The sequence below is a fragment of the Amblyomma americanum genome, chromosome 3 (genome assembly GCF_052857255.1).
Source record: "Amblyomma americanum isolate KBUSLIRL-KWMA chromosome 3, ASM5285725v1, whole genome shotgun sequence".
In the NCBI taxonomy this organism is placed as follows: Eukaryota; Metazoa; Arthropoda; class Arachnida; order Ixodida; family Ixodidae; genus Amblyomma; species Amblyomma americanum.
This window is the reverse complement of record NC_135499.1, coordinates 85,882,844-85,908,022: the sequence shown is the minus strand read 5'-3', so window position 1 is coordinate 85,908,022 and position 25,179 is coordinate 85,882,844. Positions and strand designations below refer to the sequence as shown.

The window sequence follows — 25,179 nt, the reverse complement described above, 5'->3', positions numbered from 1 at the left end:
ACCGAAGGTTGGCGCGAGGCGGCGGAGTGAACCATGTTGCCTGCCGAGCAGCGGGTAGACGGCATAAATTTATTATATGAACATAGCTATTTGCGTTTTTCATGCAGCGACACAAAAACAAAGAGAGTTAGGCGTGAAGTCTATATGGACGCGAGAAATGAGGGATGGCGAAAAACAAATGGCAGCACGACGAAGAGGAGCATATAATCTACCATCTGCCTTGCGAACTCTCTTCTTTTCTCTTCTCTTCTTGATCAGTCTTGCCTTCGTCAGGTTAACCACTTCCTTTTTTTGGGCGTCACTATTGACTCACGTCCACAGTGGCGACGAGCTGTGGACTCGATTGTGGCTTCACTATCTTCGCGTCTCAATGTGCTTCGTAGAGTTGCTAGTGAGCAATGGGGAAACCATCCTGCTTCAATGATCAGGCTTCACGATGCCCTGGTGACAAGTCGCATAATGTACCTGCTCCCTTTAATTTCCCCCTCGGTATCGCAGCTGGAACGCCTTGAGGTTTTGCACAGAATGGGACTAAGGAGGGCTCTCGGCGTTCCGCAGGCTGCTCCAAACAATGCAGTACTGTATGAGTCTCAATCGAAACCTCTTCGGCTAGCCGCTTCACAAAGACTTTTGCTGCAAATTGGCCGCCTCAGAGAGACTGTTGCCGGGAGAGCGCTTCTACAGCGCCTTCGAAAGAGATCTGAGTCCCGGGCGTACTTGGCTTTAAAGACTCTTCGTTCTCTGGGTCTCGACCTTCGAGATCGACCTAAGACGTTGAAGCCACCTTGGTCCTTTCCGAGCCTCGATTGTTCATTCACAATTCCCCACGTTCGCGCTAAGCGGAATTCTCCTTTAGCGGCAATGCGTTCGCTCGTACTGGAACATCTTGAAACCGAATATGCCAGTCATCTTCAAATTTTTACAGACGGCTCTGTGGACAAGGTCAGAGGATCTAGTGCAGCTGCTTTTCATATTCCGTCTTTCAAGTATGATTGGTCTGTTCGTTTTACTAAAGTCGTGTCCTCCACAATGGCCGAAAGCGTTGCCATTGAGGCAGCTCTAAAGAAGCTACGGTGTTGTACACCTCAACCTACTGCCATAATTACGGACTCAAAATCTGCCCTTCAAAGGTTAGTGTACGGGTTCCCCTCTGATGCCTTGAGTCTTAGATCCCTACGTTTGGTGCAGAATCTACATAGCAAAGGCTTCTCTATACGTTTTCAATGGGTGCCCTCGCACATAGGTGTCTTAGGGAACGAGATAGCAGACAACCTCGCCCATACAGCTCTCTCCGGGATTCCAGTGCATAGAGTCCCTCATGAAGTCAAGCAAATGTTCAGAGATGTGGTGTTCTGCCACTTCAGTTCTTTGTGGAGCTCTCCTCATCAGCCATGTGTGACCAAGGGTCTCAAAAGGTACCAAGCCACTTTGCTGCACCGCGTTCGCACGGATTCTGCTCGTACGCCGGCGTGGATGTATAAGACTGGCCTAGCGTTGTCACCATTGTGTTCAACGTGTGGTGTGTGTGGTGAGATAGAACATTACCTCTTGTGCTGTACTTTGTACAACGCGGAACGGGCTGTGTTATTCGGATCCCTCAAGAAGGCAGGAGTTCCTCACAGTTATCTTCAGGACATTGTTTTCCCGCGCGGGAGCCAGTCGAGTAGAAGGGATGCTTCTCGCCTTCTTCTACTTTACCTGCAGGACACGGATTTGGCCTCCACATGGTGACCCCAGGAGTGTCTCTTTGGGTTTTTGCGGACAGTGTTTCTGTGATTTCTATTTAAGTGTCGCTACGGTGGAGCAGTTGCCGGCAGCAACTGCAAGGCTAATCCCACCGGTAGTTTAAACCACTCAACTCAACTCAACTCTCTTCTTTTGGAATATGCAGTAAATTTTCTTGGGCAAGGAGATCCGCAGGCGTCGCTGAGGGTGGTGCACCCTTTTCTATACTTTGGCCGCATCCACGCATTCCTTCCGTTGCACTGGGTTTCTCGAGAGAGAGAGAGAGAGAGAGAGCTGCTCGCTTATCGTTGCGGCACCAATACCGCGTACACGACGGTTTGGCTGCACAGGATGCGCCATGCCACGTCAGCGCTGCGCATTAACGGCGCTGTTGCGGCATATGTGCATCATTTCCTTTTAATGTGATCTTGCTTTCGTGACAATAGCTATTTCTTCCTGTGCCACTTTAGGAAATGGAACGTGCCATTGTGTCACGTTACTCGCATCGCGTACCCAGAATTCACGAATTCACGGTCATCACCATCAGCGTGACTATGCCCAGTACTGCAGGCCAAAGGCTTCTCCCATGTCTCTCCAATAAACCCGGTCCTTTGCCAGCTGCGGCCACCGTACCCTTGCAAACTTCATGATCTCACCTGACCACCTAACTTTCTGTTGCCCCCTGGTATACACTTGACTTCTCTTGGAATCCAGTCGGTTACCCATGCCGGTGAGCAGAGGCAAATCGCTCGAAGTATTGGACTCTAGACTTGCTGGTTAGTGGTAGGAGGAACATTTCTTTTTATTTAACGACAGAGCTTGTCTAACTGCCAACAGACCACTGCAATTCTAATCTGGCCTGCACTGTAGCACCCCCGCCACCCCCATCCGTACTCCTTGTGGTTGTTTCCGACCACTGTAGGCGAAGGGGCCCAGCTTTAGGCGAGCCAAGCCGGGCAGGAAGGAAGGCACTGACTGCAACCGCCCGAGTAGTCGAGCAGACGCGGCTCACACAAAGTCTAGGCATAGAGGCAGCATCAGAGCGGACGTAAAAGAGGGGGTGGGAGAGGCCAGGCTCATTTCCATGTGAAAAAGCCCCCGCGCGAGGCAAGCACAGCCAGCCTCCGACGTGGCCCCGAACGACGACGTCAACAGGGGCGGACAAAGGCGCGCCGGAGTGCGTCGTCGCACCGCGCGGGACGAAGGACGCCGCGAGCGGCTCGTGTCCTCTCTCGTGTCGGCCGATGCGCATCGGAACGCGCCGCTAGTGATGTTCCTGTCTGCCGTACTCAAGCTACGGACGGAAGTCATGATCGATGGTCATTAGCCGTCATGAACATCATCAGAAAGGGACACTGGTCATGCGTGGCCGCTGCTTTGCTAAACGCTGCAGCTTATCGCAAGCGGCGCTACATATACTCTCCTGAGACAGGAGTCTAAACTGCGCCCCTAATTTTTTTAAACACTCTATGATACAATTGTTTGGCTTCCAAAACATGATTGAAATTTATATTGCTGCGTTTCGAACCCTTGTCTGGGTGATGAAAAGTGTTCAATACGCAAATAATCTTAAAATTTCAGGAACACAAAGATTAGAGCACCTCTGCGCTGCAATCTGCGCTTATGTGGGTCTTGTTGCGTCGTTACGAAATGTTAATAATTACTTAAAATGTCCTATAGTGCCTGGTTTTTATAACGCGGGGTCATCGGTTTACTTTTCTTGCCATGACCGTAAAATGCGCTTGTTCTGATGCCCTCCTTTCTAAGAGCTCATGAAGACGAGAAAAACGCCTCAAGTCCAACCATACTCACCTGATAGAAGTGCAAATTTTAAAAGTGTCCAAAAGGGATTTTACAGCCTGAATCTCTTTCAGTGGCTGCCGCGCCTTCGACTCCGTTGTCCAATATATTGAACAAATTATCGGTAGCCGTGTCGGCACAAGTTAAATACACAACAGAATTGTTAACTTGTCACTGTGTATGTAATCGTCCACCAAGCTCAAAGTTATGGAAGCATTTAACCATTTGCTATGATAATTTAGAGTACAATGACTCAGTGGGTACCGACACCTTGAGAATGTTTCGGTGATAATTATTTATAAGCGTGTTTTAATTTGCCCGGCTTTGCTCTGCTCACTTTGAGTCTTTGTTCACACCGAATAAATCTGTGACACGCTACAGACTGTCTGTACCATTCTGCCTTTTGAAGCAAACAAAGTTTTTATAGCCGAAAATGCATGCTGCCGTCGACGGATAGCGCTACAGGGAACCAGATGAACAAAGATCTTATCATGCCTTCCGCTGTAGATTTCTTGGCCGCACATTGTTTGGAAGTGAGGGCCAAAATTCATGAAAGATATGTGTTCGTGTTTTTTTCCTTCAACCTAAATCTGCTTTAAACAGTGAATATTGTGAACCAGTCTTGGTGAGCCGTCTTTCGAACAGGGCTTATGCGGCATGGCTTTCGTGATGCCACTTCAGAAACAGACTTCTAGCAGCAGATATTCTTTTTTGCCTTATTTGTTAAGCGCATGAGGATTAACTTAGATTGTCCTTAGGAAGCTAATAAATGTGGAGGCAGAGTTCATCTTTGTGGTGTTGCGGACTGCTGGGGTGCTAACGCGTTGTTTTGTAGAACCCTCTTGGCTGGACAGGCAATCACTGTTTTGACCAGCGCGCTCCCAATTCAAACTTTGGTTCATCCGCGACCGACGCGCTTCTATAAAATTGCGTCCACAGGGACAAGAGCCGGGAGGTTTCGTTTGCGAACGAGTGGTTAAATGGAGGTCAACAATAGGTCAACAGGACAGACCTTATAGTCTTGCAGTGAGCGTAGTTTGGCTCATGATTATGAAGACTGCAACGATGACGGCTTTCGCACAGGGGCATCTCGCATAAGGCAGCAAGGCTGGCATAAAAGTGAACAGTTGACTCAATAGTGAGCATGAATTCGGAACAGTGTACGAATAAGGAAGGAGAGAAAAACTTCTGCAAATGACAAAAATACAGTTCACCTAAAGTACACCTGGTCAGCTCAGAAGAAAACCACGTCAGTGTTATGCTATGGCTCTAGACAAGTACCGCTCCAATACGATGCTTGTCGCGACGTCATCTCCTTTGATCACATGGTGAGTAGACTGGACCACGAGCCGGCATTCTGAGAAAACTGGAAGCAGTAGTGCAACACGTAGCCTGTGTCGGAAGGGAATGAAGATGTTGAACAAGAAGATTTCATAGCTAAGCTTAATTACGCATCCGAATTATATTTATTTTCGTAAAATAAAAAAAATCGGCAGAGACTCCCATGACTGCTTACGTGTGGGAATGCGAAAGCATTACTGTGCCTGGGTGCATCGACACCACCCACACTCAAGCACGCGTATGACACACTCCGGAACGCTCTACGATGAACGGTTGCATAACAATCTTGATACGAAAAGTTTTTTCAGAAAACGAAATGGCGGAGTAACTGTCTAACATCTCGGTGGACACCTCAACCGCTCCTTAAGGAAACGGTAAAAAGTCGAGAACACATACAATTGAAGGTGCATATGTCGTCGGTTCGAATGCCTGTCGCAAGCTAGCCTCCAACTTGACTAGCACGTGTAAGATATATGCAACAAGAAATCTTATAATACTCCAACCCCCCCCCCCCCGCCCCCCGCGGCCTCGCCCCCCCCCCCCCCTCCCCGACCACCAACGCTGTACGAAAAACAGTTCCGCCACAATTTCGGTACGTATGTTGTGGGGAAAACTGGCGCCACATGGAGGTCGGCCAGCGGCAGGTATATATAGATGAGCGACATGTATAGCATTGTCTGAAGTGGCGGTGCTCAGCATGTTGTGTGGCTCATGAAGTCAATTGTATACGTCGCCCTATGCTTCTTGCCATTGCCGGGATTTTCTGTCATCTGCAAATACACACACACGCACTCACACAAAATCACGCCGCCGGCTTTTCTTGTGATGGGATTAGTACTGCTTTCACATTAACATTAGGCATAGCGATAGGAGCATCATTAAACACATTTTCGCATGTTTCCTCACTTGATTCTTTGAGTCGGGCGTGGATATTTAGATTACCAGCGCGTTTCGTTCGAGTGTGTTTCTCTGGTGGAGGAAGTGAAATAGGCTTTCTTCCCCGAAGCTACAGCGGTTTCCACTTCTTCCTCAGTCGCATCTCTGTGTTTCGGGCGTGTCACGCGCGCCCACTGTCCCACACGAGCGGCGCCTGAACCAGCGAAGCAAGGGTGCGGTGAAGGGAAGGAGCGTCATAACGGCGGCCGCGCGAGGTGCCTGCGATGTACGCGTCGGCCGCTTCAAAAAGCGGACTCGCCATCCCTCCCTAAATACTTGCTTCGGCCCTGATATACGAGCCTTATTGGAGAAACCGACTGCCGTGCCGGCGGCGGCCATATTGGCGCCCGCAGCGCCACACCACGGCCGTAAATCAAGCGCCCTGCTCGGCAGCGCCGCCTAACTTTACACGGACGCAAAAATACGGGCGCAGAAGCGGCACGCAAAAGCTTCGTCTCGGTGCGCCCCCTGGGGTCTGCGGCGCTGGCGGCGGCTGCACGTCGAAAAGGGGTTTCGCCCTGGAGCCCTGTCGCCCGGCGCTTTACGGTTATTAATTCCTCGCCGCCAGTGGGGGAAATGCGAAACGATGATGCTGCGGAAAAAGAAGTGCTTTACGCCCGACACCTCCGCGGCGCACTTACACGGTCGTGGGAACGCCATTCGTCGGAACGTTTTCGCGCCTCTAATGTCTCTGTATGTCTCGCCCTTTCTCACTTTGCACGTTTTTGCGCTTCCATCCATTTCTTTGTTTTCATGCTAGTTTTTCGCGCAACTTGTTCCTCGTTTCATGGAAGCGTCTTCTTTTAGCTGCAGTTTGATCCACGCCCCGATGTCTGCAGTTGCAAGCACGCATTTATGCGATATGCACAATCAATGGAAGCCAACAGATGAATTCGAGGGGGAAATAAACAACAAGAAATAATTATTCGCAGGTTAAAGTAATGTGAAAATAAGGTGAAACTAACTAGCATGAAGGTGTTTTGTTCAAAGCGAGTCCGCTGAAAAAGCAACTGCCCTCATATTCCGACTCTGTCCTTTCTTTCTACATTATCGTTACGAGCAATATTATTTCAACTCGTATAAATGCCGTGAATAGATACCGCTCGAACCTGCATGTGGCCCTCGTTTTAGTTTGGCATATTGCTTGAAGTTTAGGTGGTAAGATCTTCATTATCGTCGCTATATTCCCACCAGCGTACGTCAGCGTGACATGTGTGCCGTAGAAAAATATTAAGAAAGTCTAGACTCTTGATTACCTGCTTCTGCATTAATACAAAATTTGTTGAATCAATAGCACACAGATGAATCTTTACCTCACTTTGCCTAAGAAGGCTTGCAGATGGCCAGTGTTGCCCCACTGGGTCACGGCAGATAAATCACGACAGCGTAGAAGCCATTTGATGAAGAAACACAAAAACGAATTTCAGGACCGTAATTATGCTTGCGTACGTTCACACTGAGATGTATGAACTCCAGCGAATTCAAGATAGTGATAGCAGAGTTCGCTTTGTGAGACAGAGTTAAGGAAGATGATGTCACGTAGTAAAGCTACGGGAAAACCAGAAAGGACCAGTAAAGACAGTGACATGCACTCGCCGCGCCATGCCGCAACGCCGATGCGTGTTTCCGCGTCATCAGTGGCTTAGTAAGAGTCCTGGTATCAATGTAAACGTCTTTATTTTTCAATGGTTGTGCGCTTTGTTTATTTTTTCATCTTCAAGTGTATGCCGTACGACTAGAACAAATGAACATCACTGAAATAATACGTGGAAGAAAGTAAAGGCAACCAACAAAGGAAGCGAATGCACGCATTTAATTTTACCCGAGCCAAACGACTACGGCGACACTTTCACTCTTGCTCTTTTTACCCTCCTCTTTCATCACTTCCCTAGTAGTGCAGTTCAAGCACTCTCCATGAGCTAGACGGTTCCTGCTACTTTCCTTTCCTCATAACTGCATGCGCCACCCACAATTCGACCTGAAAGAACTCCCCACATCTTAGCGGCATCGCCCTGTCTACTGGCTGAACAAAGCAGAACTGCGTCGCGTCATTGGAGAATAAAACGTGGCATACGTGCGCGCATGACATCCTGGTTCGTATTGAGCTGTTTGCTGGTTTACTGCTACCACATTCTCCAAAGCAAGCTCTACGGCAAGTAAAAAAATAAACGGACGAAACTTTCTAACAGCATCGTCCTCTATCTTCTGAACCCATTCGCCATCTGCCGGCGTTAGCGAACACTAAGACGTACACTACTTCAGAAGAGAGTGCTGAATCCGGCTACGATCGGTCGCGAATCCCGGACATGCGGTTCCTCTCAGCTTTGCATGCGCAAACAGTGCATGACAGCAACGCAAGCTCCATACAGCGGGATTCTCTTCTCCGAGGACGTTTTCTTGCAGAGCACGTTGCGTCGTTTAGTCTGGACGGCGCGCGTGCGTTCTCTTAAAAAAAAGCAAGAGAAGAAATAAAGCGATGGATTTGCTCAGCGAGGACTTAACGAAATAGCGGAAAAGCTGTTGGGAAGGCGGCTCCCTTCTCGCGCCAAAACAACCCGGCCACTGTATGCCCCGCCAGACCCAGGAGAAGAGAAGTATACTCCGAGTTACTGCTACTCTCGGATGTCGCAGACCTTCCAGTCGCAAAGGGAAGAAGGGCGGCACCCGTTTTCTCTCCTTGTATCCTCGCGATCGATCAAAGAGGCACAGTGTCCGAAGACACACGTCTCCAAAAGGGGAGACGAATGAGGGGGTGCGGGATGGCACCCTCACCCTCTCTCTTTTCAATCAGCAAATGCACCGCGGCAGGGCAGGAGGCCATCGCCGCAGCAGCAACGACGTCGTGTGCCGGGGGCAGAAGGGCCCACCGCCGTCTCCCCGGGGACGTCTTTGTTTCTCGCGCGCAGCCTTCCAGACCTCGGTGGAGACAATAGCGACGGCCGTCCAGGAGGGTCGCAGAGACCCTTTCCATTCGCAGAGCTTCCGGAGGTTTGTCTTTACTGCTTTGCCGCCCTGCCCACCCGGGGAAGTCTCCGGAACTGTGTCTAGTTTGTTTCCGCAGTGCGTTGCTCAACGCGCTCTGTGTTCTTTGGATCGACCTAGCTGAACAGCGGCATGTCCGAGTCTCATCGTGCGCATGCGGACAGGCGCCCATAGAAATGGCGACATCTCTCTTTCCTCGAAGTTTGATCTTGCAGTAGAATGCGCATAAGTTGAAGGTATGAGCCAAGTAAACGTAGTTGGATGTTAACCGGGTCATTAGTGTGCAGTATTCCCGCTTTTTTTCTCCGTTATGGATACAATAGGGGGCTTTTACACACGGACATCGCTTACGCTAATTCTTCTTTTACGCAGGGAGGTAAAAGGCCACAAATTAATTTTCAGCATTGCGTTGTAAACTGCAGCATGCAACACACGGTGCCTCTAGATCATTAACGACCTCTGCACTATTAATAATGGTTGTGTACCATTCTTTTCTATTATGTCCCGGCTTGTTTGTTGTGCTATGAATGTTAACGCGGGTCAAAGAGAGGCTAACATGAATGCTGGTAAGGCTATTTTCATAACTGGATTGCATGCCAAACAGACTCGACCAATTCTCATTATTTCTTTCTCATAACACTCATCAACCGTCCCCCCTTGGCCTCGGTACAAGATCACACATGCTACTTGAATATAAATATCATTATGAGGACCTCGCTATAGTTCGATGTAGTTTTCCTACAGTAAATTCTGGCTTAGGTAAACTCAATCATAGCTTCTGTTTACGTGGTATTAATCTTAAAATCCACCCGTTTATTTTGCTCGCTTACGTCCTTAATCATGCAGTGTAAATGATCTGGCAGAAAAGTGTCGTCAGCCAATCGTCGGTTGGAGTGCTCTCCGTGGTCTCCCACCACGTGTAATTTTTCAAAATTTGCCCTTTGAACAGAAGTACCCCTTCAATAAACTTCATTAGGCCTTGAGGAAATTTTCGTCGAGGGCAAGTTCATTGAGTTTAAATGAGCGCGTAGCCACTAATTTGACTGACTGTATTATATTTCAAGCATCTAAAAAAGGTTCCGATGGCATTTATTTTGTAATGCTGGAAATTCCACGCATGTACTGTGTACTTCACATTTTCGGTTTTAAAAAACATTTTCGTGCAGACCTTTTAGATTCACCATTGCAGCTTTGTGAACTGGATGAGTTCATCTCGGCTTTTATAGGCGTCTTTTAAAAACAAGCACAGCGCAGAGGCTCTCAATTTCTATAGGGCATAGCAGTGCCTCTGTTGCTTCAACTGTAGTCGCATTTTCTTCAAAAACATGGTCTTGCTCAACTACTTCACGTTCCAGGATAGCCGAGCGCGCTGGTCACTGCACTAGTCTACACATAAGCTCCAAGCTGACTGCGTGGCGTGAAACAAACAATATTGTTACTTGATGGCCAGCCGAAAAATGAGACGGATTGACTGATGGCAATGAGATGATTTAATGGCCGCTAGCCTAGCGCGATCGCTCCGTTCCACACAACTGCCAGCTTCGTCTTCCTCTTGACACTATCCGGGGCCACCGAGCGATCGTCCCGATCGGTGACAAAGAGACGCGCGAAGTGGTTACGCGCTTAAGAGGATGGTTGGACAGGAACGAGAAAGGGGTGAGGTGCTGGCCGCCACGATGAAGGAGAAGGCCGAATGATTCCTGGTCCGCGAAGCTTGCAGGCCGCTGGTCGCCAGGAGCCGACAGCCGAGGCCCTAGGACGCGTCGAACGCCATGGGCAAGGGAACGGTGACGTCACGTGTGGACAGCGTCTCGGGTCGGTGGGGTTGGCCGGTCGGGTCCTTGCCTCAGGTTCAGTTTGTCGTGTTGAGTGGTCTGGGCGGTGGACGGGGCGGGGGAACAACGGCGGGATCGGTTCGGGTCTGAAAGGCTGGAGCACGGCCGGGCGACGCAGGCCAAGAACTCACGGCCGACGACCACGGCTCCCGCATGCGCCGAAGCTCCAGGATCAGGATGGGGATGAACTCCGAACCTCAAAAATTACTTGAATTCTGTTGTTTTGGAAGTCGAAGTACGCCACAGAAAAGGGCCATGATGGGCACATTTTTAGATTTGCAGTGTCCGAAGTTTCGCGCACGAAAAGATCTCAGTGTATGCCGAAACGACCCAATCCGACCTGAAGCGGTCCATTAATGCTTTTCAAAATGTTCCCTACACCGAAATCGGCTGTTGGAAGAGGGGTGGTGCATGTTTAAAAGGTTCGTTTAATTGAAAAGATTGTTCAAGTTACACCTGTTCAGGTCGTATTACACTGTGCTTGTAACAGACACATATTAAAAAACTGCTTAATAATCATGTCTGCCTCTGCACCGCCCAGTAGCATACCGGTGGCCTTTAAATGTGAGAAGCCTTTCACGTGAAACTTCTCCTTCATATAACCTTGGTCCTTCAAGCTATATGCGTTCTTCAGTGCTTCCTCAAACATATCCATATGCACTTCCTGAGCTCGGTTAAGCTGACTAACTGAGAGCTTAAGGGAGACGTTAACGTCGCGAACGGACACCTTGATTTCTTGAGGACAGCAGCAGCTGTAAGAAGAGAGCGCAAAACGGAGAAAGAGCGAAAGATGCAGCACACCAGGAAAACAACACTCTGCGCACGCGACCGAGGCACAGGGCCGAACATAATGCACGCTGAGGAACTCCCGCTCGCCAACCTTGGAAACGAAGGGGACAAAAGGTGCCGCAGTGCGTTTAAGCGCATCCGAGTGTGGCCGCGCATTCGTCCTGTGCCGCCTTTTTTCTCTCTTCTTTCTTCCTTCCCTCCGCTCGCTCTTGGCTATTTGTCCTTCCTCTCGAAGAGTTTCATATTTGCATTTTGAAGCAAGCAGCAGCAAGGGGTGGTCATCCAAACCCATATGTGGACCACCACTTGTCCAGAACCTGCCGTCACGCCATCATTACTTACATGAAAACCACCCTTGCCCTGCCTGACCTTTCTTAATTCACGCCGTAAATGTTTTCGACTTTGTCTTTTCCTTAGAATGTATCATCACAACCTTGTATTAAACGATCATCTTTTTGCTCGCCCATCATACATACCGTCCCGTTCGGACCATATGTTTAAAGTTGCTGTTAACAAAATTGTTTCATAATTCATTTATTCCCAAAACGAGCGCATACTGGAATTACCTTCCTCTCTCCATCGTTATACCATTTCTGACATCTACAATTTCAAGACTATTGTATTTTCTGCCGTTCCGTAAAACGATATTGCATAACATGCGCTTTGTATTTTATGTGCCTTACCACTCCTTTTTGTAATGCCTTTGGGCCTGGAAAATATGCGACATAAATAATTATGTAAATAAATAAAAAATAAACTGCCTTTCCAGAAAGTTATATAGCTCTACTAATATCGTTTATGCCGCGTTATTCTATGGTGTTTAATACATCTGGAAGAAAAGATGTAATACATTATCTACATTTTTTGCTCTCGCAGCTTTCAAGGTTTCTTTTTTCACATTAATTATAACAGTCCTCGCATCAGAGATCTTTATGAGGCCGTGTATACATTAAATAGCCTACTTATGAATGTTGTTCCTTCTCCTTGCTGCTGTCCTCTTCTCGAGACCTTCTCACTGTGACTTGCCTTGATGACCACGTGCAGCTCTTTGGATTGGGACATAGTAGGCCGTTAAAGAGACGCTTAGCAAGTGTAAAAGTCACTTTTATTGTTGAGAAAATAAGATATCAAAATTAAACAACTTTTCCCCGCCGCTCTGTTCAAACTCGTGACTTCGACACTGATACCGATGCGGCATTTCTTCTTGAAGAAAATAGCAAATTGAGTAAGAATTAATGAAGTTTTCTCGGCACCTGAAAAATTGTGAAAAATATGAAGACTAATAATAAATTCGGCACAGACACGCGAAGAATGATCAAGGAAATACCAAGATTACGTCGTCGCATGCGCACAAGGTATTGTGTGCCACATTCCGCTGACGCGCCGGAAAAGTTAAGCGAGTCACACATGAGAGGAGTAGTAGTAGTGGTCAATTTGTAAAATAAGAAATGGAAGGAAAAGATAATGCCGGCAGCTGCAATTTCATCCGCTACCTTAGGCGCCTGATGTGCGGTCTCAGAAATAAAAGGACAATGATAAGATAGCAGGAAACAAACATGGGAGATATAGGAACAGTGTCTAAATATCCGGCTCTCTGAGCTCTGAAGAAATACCGGGTGATGGGCAGCTTGTCATGCATTGTCAAATATGCCAGCAAGGTAAGTGGAGACCATGTTACGAGAGGTCGCTGGTTATCTGCTGCAACCGCGATCATGTAACACGATTAACAGAGCGAACGACATCGTGCGGAAAATGGACACGCGGGTGAGTGAGCGTTCTATATCACTTCTAGAGAATGAGCTGGAAATTTTGAGATCAAGATCATGAGGGAAAAGGTGGCTTTATGTTTTAGAAACGCTATTGGTTGTCTTTATTTGCGTCGCATATACATATATTAAGGCATTGCACTTTCCAGTTCAAACAGAAAAAAAAACTGATAACAATACGCCGAATTCGATTTACGAAATTCATTTGGTGTGCAAAATGCACCAACAGGCCCCCAAAAATTTTGTAGTATTTTAAAACATCTAAACCGAGGGGACGTGCGAAAGCATGTGTTCAGCCTGATTGGACGATGGTTTTGTTTTGCTGGGTGGTGGGCACGTCTGGCGACGATTTTAGACCCAAATTAAGTTCTGATCGAAGTTAAGCTGATCTGATGTCTTTGCGCTGTGGATGGAATTTGATGAAGACGACAATGTGTAGTGTCCAGCGCAAAAGTGTGTTGCAATTTACCACGGGGCGTCATCGGCTGCGACAGTAACATAGCGCTCCCGTGTACTGGCCAGCGAAGATCTGTTCGCGCCATGGCGGGTTCGAAACCCAGTCGCGGCAATATTAATTTGATTTGTTTATGTATTTAGGTCAGGCTTCAGCGATGGCCTGCCTTTTGCGGCTTTGGTCGGGAAGTAGAGCTTTCTCTCTAAAAGAAGTTTCAGTGAATTAGGTGAGTGAGAGTTAATTAAAGGCTTGAAAACTGCGTTGTCGTTAATTTGTAAGTGCACACAGTTTCTATACCATTATTCTGTGGCTAATAGTAATAACGAGGTTGCAACAACTGCAAGTAGAGCCTTTGTCCAAAATAAACAGACTAGAGAGCTTTCTTCTAACTTGTGTAGAGAGGCTGAAGTCCTAACTTTCGGAGAGGCGAAAGCCAGAATTCATTTAACCTTCAAGATATTTGAAATACTGGCGATACATTAAGATTCACCCATCACGGCTTAGGAGAAAACCTCAAGGTTTCTAAACTTTTGACAAAGACTGTACAAGCTGCCGCTATCAGTTCTTGGTTTCGCCATCTGCTCGCCAAACCCCCAACCTCGCCCTGCTTTCCTTAGCGGTTATCCTTAGCGGCCACAGAGCTCGAACGCAGCGCCGCCAAGCGGCAAGCAATAAGCTGTTTTGGACGTCACAATAAAATAAGCTCTTTAGGACGTCACAACATGCTGCAAGGAATTACACGGGACGCCAGGAAAGGCACGAGCACATGACAAATGTTAGCTTTAACAGCAACCAGTGAAGCTTTGCCAGATAAAAGTGTTAAAAGAGACGAGAATCTGATCCTTAGCGAAACGCTCATTCCGTTTTTCAATGCCTAGCTTATGCGGCGGAAGAGTTTTGTAACAGTTTCTGCGCTCAGCATCATATGTCATGTGGTGAAAACACGAGGCTGCTATTATGCCGTTTGTCCATGTGCCGCATTTGTTGATCGCTCTCTATATACGTTTCTTTATTTTATTTATTCGTCAGACTGTTGGTCAGGCACTGTTTCTCAGTTGTTTCTGAAGTTTTTTCACGGTTTTAATTTCTTCAGCAAATCTGTGTGCTGATGACTGTGTACAAAGAATATGCAGGATGGATACTCCTGTTTTCAGCGCTAAAGCATTTAAATCGCGACTACACATCAAGTCAGTGTCGCAACACTGAAACTCAAGCGCAGTGCTGCTGTAGTACCTTCGCAAGTTTGCTGAGGCCAGTTGCATTCGTCGTCTCCATGCATTGCTTCTTTTTTTTTTTCAGGTATAGTACGCGTTTCGGGCAAGTTTGTCGGCGGGTTCATGGCTCTGTTAACTCGTTCGGAGCTTACTTTCTTTCAATTATTTTTAACATCCATCATGAGTGCAGCTGCGCGAAATAAACAGAGACGAAGGGGAGAGCATACACGACGGGTGCTTTTTTTGCAAAGGACGGAATGAATGCTTATGATCAAAAACGAGAAACACGGTGCGAGGATTGTCAAAAGCAATAAAAAAAAAGGATTCGGGTGCGCAATCTGAAAAGCAAATTTCCTCAGTCAAAAATGAAATGGAGCTTTGGCAAGCAACAGTGCACTCTCGTTCCCCAATAAATGTCTACCAGCCATCTCAACTTGAGCACTACAACGTCATTTTTACACAGCTGAACGTCCCATCGGTTTTTTTCTCCACGTAGTCTGGTTCGTCGACTAGCGAACAGCATTCCAGCGAGTGCCACCGGACGCCACGCGTGCTCCTGCAGCAGCTACAGCAGCAGCGGGGATGAAGGTGACGAAGGCTCCCCACGGCTCGCGTGCTCGCTGCTTGCTCCCTGGCCGTTCCTTCGGTCCACTCCGGTGCCGCGTACCGCGAATAGAAGGGCCTCGCGTGGCCGGACACGTTTTCTCCCGCGAACGGCCTCGTCGACGCAGTCGGCGGTCGCACGTGCGCGCGGACACCGCCGCAGGAGCACGGCGACCAGGCTCGCCTCCCGCGAAGACGACACGCTCGAAGCCGCCCATCACGCGCCGCGGGAAGCGCGCCGAGCCAGAAGAAGCGCCCCCAACAGACCCCCCGCCACTCCCTACCTGTCTCCCCCTCGTACCTCACTAACCACCCACCGCTCATGCACCGGCCGCTTAGGGAAGAAGCGAATGGAAGGGCTCGCCTGAAGGTTTCCAGGGCTTGTCGCCGTTGCTGTGTACACTTCTTTTTTGTTGCGCCGCTCCCGCAGGTGCTGCGAAGACCGGAGAGCTCGGGTTGCGTCACGGTTCCGATTCAGCGGCGGGCTCGAATCGCGGGATGCAGCCCTGCGTTCTTCCTCTTCTCCCCGCTCTTCCACTGTGCACCCCCTGCCGAGCCGATGGACCGTTGGCGTCGCCGGTGGAACCGTCGTTGCTGCTGATGCGCGACCTTGGTTATGCGGGTCGCCCGCTTGCCTGCACGTGGACACGCGCACTCCTTAGTTGAGCGCTTCGGTTAAACTGGGACACGAACGGGGAAAATAAACAAAATTTACGATAAGGAAAGTCGGTATCAGGTGATGGCTACTAGCTACAAAGGCCTGAGCAAAATGGGGCAAAAAAATGAACGTGCATGGCTACGCCGCTCCAAATATGTTGCTCGCGCTCAGAATTGTGCTCCAGTGCGAAGCTGTCGATCGCAGTATAGCGAAGAACATGGCTGCAAATCTCCCACAACTGCGTAGTTACTGCGCATTCATAACTCTATAATTCCCTGTTATTCTTCCTCATTCTGTCAAAATTTCTGGACAAGTTTGGTCCGATCATACTGGATCCGGGATTACCGACCTCGTGGCCTCTCGTAACACAAGGGTATGCGAGGGCGGCAGAACTGAATGGAAGCTCACGGGGTGCCGTGGGCTGCCTTACGAAATGTGCCCATTTTGAAAACACAACTGACGCTGAACCTGACTGAGGCCCAAGGTTATCAGCTGCGGTCCGACTAAAGGCTCCAATATCAGATGAGGAGATCCATTGAAGGCACGATGGAGATTGAGAATGGCGAAGTTTTCAGGGCCAGACTGGACTCTAGTACCGAGATGCGTGAGGGAGCCCAGTCCCGGGGGTGTTCTAGTACTGGCTGTGAGTCTCTTGGGATCATGAATTAATCAATTAATGTATTGTCGTAATAAATGCAATGATTGCACCTACATTCGCCAGGCCTCTCCTGAACACTTATTTGTTGTAAGGAGGATAAATAGATTTTTGAAAATGCAATCATGTGGTAGGCAGAACGGGCATGTGTGAGGTTCACTCAGTGTGGGAATTACTTCGTTCAATCAATCTGCCGATTTTCTTTATTATCATATTTGATTACCTTTTATCGCTAGCAGTAGGGTAACAGGAATAGATCTGGAAAATAATTAGTGTTTCTTGCCCTACTTGCGAATTAATGCACTGGCGAGAGGCAGGCTAACTTGTTTCGGCATCGTGCTTATTAAAGGGTGCTTACTGTGCGCGCTTGTACCGGATATCGCACTCACTGCAAGCACAATTTTTACTACTGGGTGAAACTATACTGCAGGAGTTCAAGCGCCTCTTCTCTCCTGACAGCCTCCTCTTCTTCCTCGCAACGCTGAAAAACGGGAGACTTTTTCTTCAACTTCTTGATCTTTGTACAGCGAAAGCTGTTATATACGGAGCCCTTCCCTGCAGATGCAGAGCGTCATATCCAGTCAGGCGTCGATTCAATAGAGGTGCGTTCGTTGTGGTAGCCTTTGTCACCACAAAGCCCGCAGGCCTTAAAGCTCACTGTAGGTCTTAGGCATTAGCAAAAGATGGCGACACAGCGAAATCTTTTCCTGAGTTTAATACGTTGCACTGTGGAAAGTAAACACCTGGCAATTTTTTTAAACTACTTTTTTTTTCAAGAGAGTTGGAAGTCGGCGCTCTGTGTATAGGCTCCGAAAACACCGTATGCGGTCTTACAGCTGCGGACAGGGAGCGCCATCTCCGGTTAAAAAATGAAAAGTTACGGGTGGCACTTAAGACTGCTTACACGCTGTGAATGCTACAGATTCCACATGGCATGATGTGGTGTGTTAGGTCGTGCCACATCGTACGATGTGGTGCAACACCATATATCATACAATATGAAGTAATTGATGACGTAATGTCACCGATTTACTATGCATGTGCTATGGCGTCATCTTGCGCAATCACGCCATCTTACATTATGATAACATTACATTGTGACGTAATCTTGTTTTATGGCATCGTCTTACATTATTACAGTATCAACTACCAGTATCACTGTAGTGGTAGTGATAGAGGTCATCACCTATCACTATCATCAACGTCATAGACATCTCTGTTATTACCTATTACTACTGTTAACTATCCTATGGTTTATTACTGACGTCATGGGGTCTTGGTGATTTCATGTGGGGCGTTTGGGACCACATTTTCTTGACACTGACGCTGGGTTTCGTTGCTAACGGACCATATAATGCTCTCGCATTAAAACTGGCACGCTTGCCCACGGCCGTCTTGGTCAGGCGTGCGGTGGAAGGGTGAGGCGACTGTGGTTTATGAATTGCTGCTCTTTCGCACAGCAGCTTTCACCGCAGCATTCTCGCGCGCTTTCGTACCAGCCCAAACTCTTCGCGCTGAATCTGCGGCGGATCGCCATCTATCATTTGTCGTGCGTGTGTGAAATATTGCAGCTTGACAGCTTTTCTCGCAAAGCGATCCTGCTTAAAAAAGAACTTGTCGATCCCATCTGCTGCGTCGAGCAGGCAGTTGGCAATGGTGAAGCGCGATTTCACGCGAAATGTATGTCGTATGTCAGCGATCACGTCGTGGTACGACGTATGTCTCAGTGGGGGCCTGTCATTTTTTTGTGACATGTTGAACATGCCGAACGCACTTTCAACGCTGAGGTCCGAGCCGGTGAACTCGACCGTTATTCTCCATGGTGACATGATCGATGTTTTGATGTTGCATCCTTATAAACGTAGTCGTATGCTGCCGGGAGCGAAAGCTTAGAGCGCGCGGAAAAAAAAATACTCCTGCCTGGACAGGGGGCATGCGTGCTCATATTACTGGGACATTACCTGCCAAACTTAAGCTTGGCTTCGCTATATGTTTTTTTTTATAAGCAGTCCACACTTATCGTTTTCATTTCTTTGTTACTCATTTTTTTTTCAATATTCCTCAAAGCTGGCTGCCGCCAGTAAAACAAAGAGGAGGCTGTCGAGAAAACTAAGTAGTCGGGAGCACACCGAAGCAGCTGCAGGCAAGCAGCACGAAACAGAACCTGATTGCCGAACTCCAAGAATCTGCCTCCACTGTAGAGATTGCTTAAAATATGGTGCGGTCGTGTGACACGGCACTTTCAATGCATACGACCGTATACGGATGAGCAGTTGACGAGTTTAATGCTGTGGAATATATGTGTAGCACTGCATATGACGTAGTTGTTTCTATGTTCGCACCTTCATTATCAGCGCATCTTGCTCAACCGAGCTACCAACTCTCATGTCCAGCGATTGCGAGGCGTTCTTGATCCACCTGCCATCGTTTAGCGGAAACTCTTGATAGTGCTGTTTCTTTAGTTACGTGAGTACACTGCCCAGCGTTTTAAGCGTTTCCTACTTCTCCGTAGGATGCAAACGACTTCAGATGCTGGCTGAAGGAACCGTAATACTTTCATATCTGCAATACTGTGAAATGAGCGCAGGCAAAAGGTGTGCAGCATGTATGCCTACGCGCAACGCACCATTTTTCGCAGAGACGTCGGTCAGTCGACACACTTCTGCTGCACGGTTCGCGTGGAATCAGATGAAGCGGTGCTGACGTGACCGTGTGTGCGACATCTATTTTACGTCCCGTGACCCTGGTCAGAGTTCGCTGCCTCGCGTCCACTGAATAACAAAACGGCGGCTTCTTACAATGCAACTGACACCTACACTCTGCTATTTCAGTCGATCGCCAGTTGTCGCGCGTGCTCGCATCCCACACAGCTGGGAAATTGAAATGGTTCATGACCGGCTCACGGCAAAGAAAAGGAACAACCTACCGGCGTCACCGAGAGCACGAGGCCGCGAGGGAAGGAGTTTGCGTACACGGTCGGGGATGACTCGAGAGTTCAGGTGTCGCTGTAAAAGCGGTTCTGAATGGCGCAATAAATTTCTCGCATACATTATTTCACTTACCACAATGTTACCGTACCTACGAAGTCCATTAAAAAATGTCAAAGCTACCAGTATAGAGGCTTTGCGGATACCCAGTGTTCTGATAATGAGCATCTGAACAATACATATTACCTCAGCGGTCTTTCGTTAGCAATCTATCGAGACTTTTTAATTAGTTTACCTAATGAATGTTGTTGCTTGGCTAACCACTGCGATGTTCCCGTCTTGGACAGCAAGATGTACACTTCCAAAGCAACCGAAACTTTTCTGCGTTGTCGAATAGCTTCGGAAGCGTAATAAACCTGCTGGCCCCACAGCCCTACAGCGCTTTCACCACGGAATTCCGCAGCGCAGATTGTGCGATATGGCACTGACTGGATCTTTCATATGCAATCCGTCTGAAGTTCTGGATTGTTGCGACAGATGGCGCTGGTGGCCGATCCAAGCCACAAATTTTCGGTCTTGCACCGACCGCATTTTGCTAGAAATGTCTCGCCGGATCCTTCAGTTCTGTCACGCCGCGGTCGACAGTGGCGTCATATTCCAACGCCGAAACTTCTTTCTTGCTCTCGTTCGTCTGGAGGCTGTCTTGGAAGGAGTACATCGGACCTAATGGTAGCACGTTGTGTCGCTGCCCGTCTCGTCAAGGATACATCGTTGTGCGACATAGAGCGATGACACCTTCGGAGTCGCACACCGAGAGGAAATTGCATGTCCGCTTCCATGTTCACAAGTTTTCGCTGCGTATACCATGCATCTTGTGCGATGCATGCGGGATGTGACAGCTCGGCAGGGGTGTGCCAGGAGCCAGCTTCTGGCAGCCGCAGCGCCTTCCTTATTAGGGGAGATCGAATCCCCGAAAAGCTCATGAATATTTTATGGCCGCGAGGGGGCGCACGAGGAGGGAGGTGCGATTTGCATGTCGTGCATGCCGGTGGTGTTGGAGGGGCTCTCGTGGCGCGGCGGCCTGAGCGAAGGGCTTTCAAACGCCCGCTGTATTCGCCACGGCTAGGAAGGGAGGGAGAGATTTCTCGCCGATCGGAGCACTCCGTGTTTCTGGATAGTTGCGTGCACGGCAGCGGAAGGCACACAGCACCCTCCGGTCCAATCGGTTGGCTGCCAGAGCTAGCCCTGGCGCTGAAACTTCAGGGTAGCTCGTGTAAGTATCCATGGTGCCTTGAGTGCTTGAAAGCTTTTTAGTCCCGAAGACCGGTGTAGTGCCCGCTCCAGGATTGGGATTCTGCACGTCCGAAGTTCCTTGAAGATAGCGTGCTCCGCTATCGGGCGGTACGATTGTTTTACGATATGTATAGAAACGAACATCCTTTGTCAAAAGAGCTCAAAGAGTTTCCTCCTAAGCGGTGTGTTGGTGCCTGTGCAGCACCCGTCGAGGTCATAACATTTGGAGGGGAGATGGCGAGAGTTCGCTTCACCTCCAAGGCATTCGGAACACTGCCGATGCACAACGTGCCATAAAGCGTTACCCTGAAGCGAACCCATTACCTTCGTGCTTTTGAAAAAGGCTGACCCTGCTCCATAGCCACCACAATGTGGACAGGAATCGTACTTCCTCCCACGCGCAGCTCGGCTAACGCTGCATGGAATTAGCGACGCCGTATGCTCCCCACCGTACGCAGCCTGTCTGTCCTTCACAGTGCCGCGCGAGGTGCTCCAATCAGCCCCGAGGATTTTTGCTGGCTTTGAAACACGCATAACACGCACGGTTCGGGCGCAGGGCTCAGCACAGAGTCGCGTGCCTCGCCGGGGACGTTCTGATTGATTTCCCACCCCTTTATTACGGAAGCCCGTCGCGGGTGGGCGTGCGGATGTGTGGCAACGGGTTTTCCCTTAGTCTTATCGCGGACAAATGGAAAATAACGACCTCCGTGAGGCGAACCCCTTTTGATACGGTTGCGTAATTGATGAACGAGCGCGTATCCCTCATACCGGGCTCTTTCCTGTTCATAATTTCGTTTTATTGTGCCATTTGCCCATGTCTATGGGCTACTGAGTTAAAGGGAACATTCAGTGGCATTTTACATATTATTGAAGGACCAAAGATCGTTGAGAGACGCTGTTTTTATTTTTTATTCGGATGTCTCTCTCATTCATGGGCTCGTGTCGCCATCAATATGTGCATGTAATCAACTGAACGGATAATTTAGATCAGACCTGTGCAACTCACTTCTATGGACACCATGACGAAGTTCCAACGAGAAAAGGGTCTACAGGGGGAAAAAAAATGTGCCGACGCCGAGGCAGCGACCGAATATCGAGCGTTAACACACCGAACATAGGTCGCCGGTTCAAATCTCTGCCTCAAGCTAGTTGCTGCCGTAACTAGTAGGTTTATGCTGCATGAAACGCGGAAGCGTATGGCACCATCCGGCTCATTCTGCGGCAAATGGTTGGCCCACAAATTTTACACGAATTTCGGGACTAATTGGCCCGACTTTTACGCCTGCCAGACACGGGCATATACACCAGATCAAAATAACATGGTTTGGTGTTGGTGTGCTCGTGCATCAAGTTACCGCCTGTTATTAATTTATTCCATTTTCTAAACACATCGGCTACCATGGCAACCACTGGGATGCAATCCTTGATTCTATCCGTGGAATCAGCCCAACTCGGAGGCTCAAACCGCGGCCAGAACAGCTGACGCTCTAAAATTTCTATGCACTGCAGAAAGGGACGTATATGTGTGGGCACAAAAAATTCCCGACGGTGAACAAAATTAGACTAGAACAGGAGTCAAACAAGCGTGCCAGTCAAGTAATAATTCAACAGTATCGCGCAAACTTAGAACAAACGGCTGCACAACGCGATGTGAGAAAGTTCGCGGTGGTTCAGCTCTCGTTAAACCTGACGCGATAGTTACAGCTGGCCGAGTGGAACTTGCTGGGTGGTCCTTCATCTTCGTCCCACATGACATGGCGCATGCGCACAGCTGTGGCAGCTCGGTACACTGTGGCAGCTGTAGCGCCGCGCCGCCGGCAGCAGCAGCTGCTCTTCACCACGTGGCTGGTCACGGGACCAACCAGGTGACGACCCATGTGATCAGCCACGGCGCCGCGCCGCCGGCGGCTGCTCCGCACCACGTGACCATCCACATGACGACGTGGCGGTGCAGCCACAGGGTGGCGGCGCCGCCGCGCTGAAGGCTCGAAATGCTACCGCAATGTAGCTCTCGCTACAAGAGCGGAGCGCCCAAACAGGCTACCAATAGCTTGTACTTCCTGAGCCCGCACGTATTTTCTTCCGTTCCACCGTTTCACACTGTCGCAGGGAGCTCTTCCACTGTTTGTTCGACGCTTGCATGATATTGTTAAGAAACTTGCTGGTTGTACATACTTCGCTCTGCATGCCCCGCAGAATGGGAGACTGTTCGGAAACTTCGCGCATGCTAGCTCTTTACTGAAAAGGCACTAGGACGACAACGTTCCTGTGTTTTATTTCATGTGTTGCCGACCTAGCGCCCTTTCAACCAAGAGCATATCCTTCTTCGCATTTCAATGCCCCACATTTGCATCTCTGCATTTGCGCTCCTTGGAAATCCATTAAACTGCATTCTTTTGCGTTTCATTCCCCAGGAACACTCTGTCGATGACTGGCCCAGCAGCGTTCCAGCGTGATGTGCGAGGGCGGCGCGGAGCGATGGAAATCTACAGGCAAGAACGGAAAAGGCGCAGGTCCTGCAGCTGGCACGATGGAGTGAACGTTGTCATGGATATCTCTCCCCGGCAGCGCCTTCATTGCCTCACGCTGCCGCAGTGATGTGACAACCTTGTTGGAAACCGGAGAAGACAGAAGCCTCTGTCCCGCATTTCCATGTCGATGGCTCCACAGCGCCTTCCATGGCTTTTGACAGATAGCGCTATGCATCCCATTACTTGCTCTATAAGCGAAGCCACATGTTTAATTCATTGAAATAAAGTGGACTGTTAGGGCGTCCAAGGGCTCGCTTAGCTGATATGAGTTAAACAATGTCTTTTCGCCCGCAGAGTTTTTCCTGGTGCAAAAAAAAAAGGAAAGTTAGATAACGGAGGAGAAAGATCGTGCTATCGCTCTTCTCAGTTGAAAACGCTCTGAAGAGCGCATTTTTATTACACTATTGTTTGAAAAGAGAAAAGGTTGTTTAGTAGCAGCTGGAAAAATGACATTCACGTTAGTGCGATCACAGTTATCGGCCAAAACTTGAGTCACGAATGTCGGCGTTGTCTTCGATTCAGTGGCAATATACAGGTAAATTAGCGAGCTTCAAGTAAGTTCGTATAACAAAGAGCGATTTTGGTCACTTCTTTCGACGGCTTGAGCTATTGCGTGAGATACAACTGTCAGGCGCAGGGATTCGTCGATAAACCTAAAAGAAAGGTGCGTAAGATTAGATTACAGTAATTAAAGCACGAACTTGTAGAATAATCGGTTAATTGAAGGACTTCGACACGCAAGCACTCTTGCTTCTCGCCTCGATTGAAATGCAGCCGCCGTGGCTGAGATTCTGAAATTCTGAAACAAGCTACCTCACATCAATAAATGTTTCATTTGCGCATCCTTTTCTACTACGATGGCATATAAGTCAAATTGAGAACGTGCTCTGTAACAATAATAAAAGAATAAAATTTGTTGACAGCCTGCTTATCTTTTATGGCTTGACAGCATTCCACTAGCTAGTTCGAAATCGTTTACATAACATTGTAGTCACCTTTTATTTCGGCCTCCTCATTACTTTTAATTTTTTGCTTCATTTCCTGAGATAGAGATTAGCGAAGGTGGAGCCATAGCACACTTTTTCTCGGCACCTTCATTTGCCCTTATACCATTGATAATTGCTGTCAGTGATGCCACAGCTGATAGACTGCGGTGTATCACGCCAGTTCTAATCTCAGATGTATAGCTGAATAGCTGACAGATAGCAAAGTGGCAGAATGACGAATCTTGGAAAGGAATAGATACAAAACAAACCTTCTGGCTTCATGTTTAGAAAAGCTAGAGCTTGACAGCCAGCAAGGCGATAGCTAACACGGGCGCCCTGATGTCTAAGTGCGCTAAACGATCACATTCGCCAGCGAGAGAATTACGAAGAATTTGGCCAATCGCAAGCCTAAGTTATGCGAGTGAATACGGACAAAAGTCACTGTGGAACAAACTTGCACTGATTTAGTCCGTTATCTGGAATCTTTCAGGACCTGTCCATGATGGAGAAAATTGTCCCTTTCGAAGGCCTAGATTGTTTTGAAAGAACTGAGCTGCTGTCTTTCATCGCCGGAGGTAAGAAATATAAAGACCACGTATTGAACTTTCCGTAAGCCTTGATTTTGGTGTATTCCGTGCTAGTTTATCAAGGGCACTCAATAAACGCACTTCCGTTGATTTGGTG

At 48.5% G+C, this 25,179-nt stretch overlaps 1 long non-coding RNA gene across 1 annotated transcript in view; it reads left to right on the top strand.

Annotated features, from left to right (window-relative positions):
• Window positions 1-24,362, top strand: part of LOC144123124 (uncharacterized) — a 361,098-nt gene extending 336,736 nt beyond the window's left edge. The window contains exon 3 of the long non-coding RNA XR_013313011.1: window positions 23,393-24,362. This is a non-coding gene — a long non-coding RNA (uncharacterized LOC144123124). The remainder of the gene's footprint in view (window positions 1-23,392) is intronic.
• The last annotated feature ends 817 nt before the right edge of the window (window positions 24,363-25,179 follow it).